The sequence below is a fragment of the Asparagus officinalis genome, chromosome 7 (genome assembly GCF_001876935.1).
Source record: "Asparagus officinalis chromosome 7, Aspof.V1, whole genome shotgun sequence".
Classification (NCBI taxonomy): Eukaryota; Viridiplantae; Streptophyta; class Magnoliopsida; order Asparagales; family Asparagaceae; genus Asparagus; species Asparagus officinalis.
In genome coordinates, this window is record NC_033800.1 from 23,702,435 (window position 1) to 23,707,518 (window position 5,084).

Consider the following 5,084-nt stretch of genomic DNA (forward strand, 5'->3'; position numbering starts at 1 on the left):
AGGGTTTTTTACATGCACACTTGCTAGTTCTTTATTCTACATTAGTTCTAGCTTCTATTCCCCTTGCTAGTTCTTTATTCTACATTAGTTCTAGCTTCTATTCCCCTAGTTCTAGCTTGTATACCCCCAGTTATAGCTTCTATCTTGCTAGTTCTAAACCCAACAAGGGTTTTTTACATGCACACTTGCTAGTTCTTTCTTCTATGTTAGTTCTAGCTTCTATTCCCCTAGTTCTAGCTTGTATACCCCCAGTTCTAGCTTCTATCTTGCTAGTTCTAAACCCAACAAGGGTTTTTTACATGCACACTTGCTAGTTCTTTCTTCTACGTTAGTTCTAGCTTCTATTCCCCTAGTTCTAGCTTGTATACTCCCAGTTCTAGCTTCTATCTTACTAGTTCTAAACCCAACAAGGGTTTTTTACATGCACACTTGCTAGTTCTTTATTCTACGTTAGTTCTAGCTTCTATTCCCCTAGTTCTAGCTTGTATACCCCCAGTTCTAGCTTCTATCTTGTTAGTTCTAAACCCAACAAGGGTTTTTTACATGAACACTTGTTAGTTCTTTCATCTACGTTAGCTCTAGCTTCTATTCTTCTAGTTCTAGCTTGTATACCCCCAGTTCAATATTCTATCTTGGTAGTTCTAGCTATCTTGCTAGTTCTAGCTTGTTCTAGCTCTAATTCATCTTAGTTCTAGACTCTTGGGAACGGAGAAAAGCTCCTCCTACCTCCGACGGAGACCACCGAAACACCCCGACGACCCCGGCAACCTCCTCCTACCTCCGGTAAGCCCGGATAGCGGCGAAAATCTCCGAACAGCGAAGAATAAACCCGAACGGCGAGAAATTGCACTGTAGAAAACTATAGTTTTATGCCGACTTCGCACGCACTTTCTGATCGCCTCCAATCTTCGTTTCCGCCGATTTCTTTTTTGGTGAGTAGCCCTACATGTTGCCTATCACTTCCAATTTGTATCATGCTCTAACTCATTCTCTATCTCTCTCGGTAACTTCCGAAACATCGCTCGGCGGCAGCAGCTAGCAGAAAACAGCAGCGCCGTACCGACTTCGCGCATGTTTTACGGCCACCTCCGGTCTCCGTTTTCACTACCGTCTGCGCCGGTGTGTAGCCCTTTATATTATCTATTACACTATATCTTCCTTTCATTTGGGCTCATTTTCTACCTCTCGTTATATTGCTTTGAATATTGCTCGGCGGCACCATGGCAATTTCATTCATAGAGATACATTAATACACATTTTCGTTCTTTCTTAATTACGGCATTTCTCTTCATTCCCCTTCTACTCTACTTCTCCTTACCTTTATTTTTTTCTTTTTTTTTCTTTTCTTCTTCTAGCTAATAGATTAATGCTCTGTGCGTCTCGACGAGGACGACGAGCTTGAGAAAGCTTTTAGTTTTAAAGAGAGGTGAGAGAGAGAGAGGAGATGAGAGAGAGAGAGAGGATGAGAGGAGATGAGAGAGAGATGATGTGAGTACTGGGTCAGAGAGATTGATGAGAGAGGATAAGAGAGAGAGGAGATGAGAGAGAGAGAGAGAGAGGAGATGAGAGAGAGAAGATGATGTGAGTGCTGGGTCAGAGAGATTGAGGAGAGAGGATAAGGATAGTTTAAGAATTTTAGCTTAGCTGGCATGTGATAATTGATAAAAATGGGCTGCAGTACAAAGTGTCACACTTCAAGGGGCTGATCCACATAGGAAAAATTATGAGGGGTCTTGTCACATGAAGTTTCTGCTTTTGGGGCCTGGACACATTTTTCCCATGATTTTAAGACTTATGGTGTTTGTTTTATTGAAAGTAATTTTGAAAGTGAAATGTTAAAATGAGTCCACATCAGCTCTAATTCATGTTTAAGTTCCCCTAAAAAAGTACTGAAGTCAAGTGAAAGTGAGAAAAAAGTGGGGACCACTCCTAATTAATTAGTATATTTATCATTTATCTTACCTTATTTTCCCATGTTATTCGGTGGAAACAACCACCTCCCCCCAAAATTTTCTTACTTGCTAATTATATTATTTTTCTTTTATAGCATTTAATAGCTATGTACATTGTTATGTCATGTATATAGTATGAATTAGACAATTTATGAACATGACTACACATTTTAGCGTGATTGTTGTACAGTTGTAACATGACTAGGCATTTAATAAGCCATTACGTTATTAAAAAAAAAAATAAAGTACATAAGTAAAAAAAATACAGAATACAAAAAATCTATAAAAATTAGTACAAGTAATTGATGATATATATACCTGAGGCTTTCAATTCGTTCTTTAGTTGTTACCAGAATAATTACTAGAGTTTAGAGTGTAATATGAATTTAAATAACAAATAAATAAATAATTGCCACGTCATCTTTATTTTTCTAGTTCCAAGATTAATTCATTTTTACAAACAAACATTGCGTTTCACTTTCATGTTGACATGGATCCACTTTCACACTTACAAAAATAAGTGACGACAGAGATAAAGAGCGGAGATGTAAAGAAAGAGATTAGTACGGTTAGGAGAGTCAACTTGCTATTCATTTCGGATGGGCACCCGTTGGAAAAACCCATCCGACAATAACCCAACCGCCTGCGGTTTCGCCCCGATAACAACTCATCGATCCAAAACCACGTGAAACGTGTGGTCGACGACTGGACTTCGAATGATGGATGGAAATCGAAAATTAATGTTTTTTTTTTACCGACGGGGTAACATCCGTCAAGCGTGAAGCCGGCCGAATACGCAATTGAATTACTATGAGTCTATGAATATTCTTAAAGCTTGCATTATTGTGAGGACTCTCATTATCACCAACCACATCCTCATCATGCCCATGAACCCTGCAGTAAATCACGTAAGAAATCAGTGGAATTAATGTGGGATTAATAATTGGATCGATTTGACCAAATAACAATTAAATTCCCAAAAAGATCAAGTTTTTGAGGGTACATAGGTGGGCGCCGTTCGTCCGCGAAGCAGCAGCAGCTTCGAGAGCAAAATCAAGCATCAGACGGAGAGGAGGAAGACGGCAAGTTAACCGGGATTAACTGTTGCACGGCACCGTTTGGCAAATGGTTAAGGAAGAGGGGTTAAAAAGAACTATTAATGTATTTAGCTCATTCGATAATCCGAATGACTAAATTATTAACTCGTTAAATAAGTTTTATTTTAGTCATTGTGATCAGTTTTAGTGTTTGGGAATAACAATGATTTTGACTATTTTCTTTATAATCAGAAGTATTAACTCTTAATCCTTCTAAATAGGAGTATTAGTAAACCCCTCATTTTGATGGGTTGACACATTTTAATCTCTCTAGAGGGGTTAGCTTAACTCTTTTATATTTTTTATGTTTGGCAAATTATGCCGACAATAACCCAACCGCCTGCGGTTTCGCCCCGATAACAACTCATCGATCCAAAACCACGTGAAACGTGTGGTCGACGACTGGACTTCGAATGATGGATGGAAATCGAAAATTAATGTTTTTTTTTTACCGACGGGGTAACATCCGTCAAGCGTGAAGCCGGCCGAATACGCAATTGAATTACTATGAGTCTATGAATATTCTTAAAGCTTGCATTATTGTGAGGACTCTCATTATCACCAACCACATCCTCATCATGCCCATGAACCCTGCAGTAAATCACGTAAGAAATCAGTGGAATTAATGTGGGATTAATAATTGGATCGATTTGACCAAATAACAATTAAATTCCCAAAAAGATCAAGTTTTTGAGGGTACATAGGTGGGCGCCGTTCGTCCGCGAAGCAGCAGCAGCTTCGAGAGCAAAATCAAGCATCAGACGGAGAGGAGGAAGACGGCAAGTTAACCGGGATTAACTGTTGCACGGCACCGTTTGGCAAATGGTTAAGGAAGAGGGGTTAAAAAGAACTATTAATGTATTTAGCTCATTCGATAATCCGAATGACTAAATTATTAACTCGTTAAATAAGTTTTATTTTAGTCATTGTGATCAGTTTTAGTGTTTGGGAATAACAATGATTTTGACTATTTTCTTTATAATCAGAAGTATTAACTCTTAATCCTTCTAAATAGGAGTATTAGTAAACCCCTCATTTTGATGGGTTGACACATTTTAATCTCTCTAGAGGGGTTAGCTTAACTCTTTTATATTTTTTATGTTTGGCAAATTATGTATGGTTAACTCACTTTTAACTCTTGCTTAGATTTTGTGTTTGACGGGTTAAGAATGAGTTAAGTCTTCTTAACCCTTCACTTAACTTTTTACCAAACGGTACCTACTTATTTACTTCTTGTGCGATCGATGTTTTCCCGAACATTTATATCTTCTAAATTATTTAAAATTGACATGTCAATGATCTGATCTCTATGTAAATGTGAAGCCTTTCACCTAATCATGCCTAGGAGACATTCATGGGCTAAATTTAGATTTTTTTTTTAAGTTATTCCAAAATGTCATGCTAGTAACTTCGCAAACGTGAAAATTGACGTCACTCGCTAATTTTAGAATCTTTAATTATTAATTTTTGATAAGCTCACTGCTAAATCTATTCAAATTTTATTTTATACGTACCCTAGTTCTAGTTAAAAACAGAATTACTATTTACTACAGGTTAAACAGTAAATTCGACAGACATAATGATTAGAAATCGACGGCGGTGATGGGTACCACTGTACCAGCATACCTCTATTTTGACGCCGAAAGCGAAAGCGCGTTCATTTAATAAAAAATAATATTGGTGGAATAAATCAAGATTCATAACAATTATCTTATGAAAATGTGAGCCGGCAAGTGGACACGTTGGCTGACACATGAGGCGTTGGGCTAATGCCAGCACCTTTCCACATGCTCCCAGATGTATGAACGGAAGACCACAAACTACGTGTCCAAAAGATTATTTCCACATGCTCCCAGATGTATGAACGGAAGACCACAAACTACGTGTCCAAACACCACCATCTGCTATCTCCAAGGAAGCTGAAGATAAACCTGGAGGTGAAATCTATAAGATTCAGGTTGGACTTCCTATAAACGGAATCAACAGTTGACATCTGATAAAATACCAATAAACAACTAGATGAAAAGACGGCAGT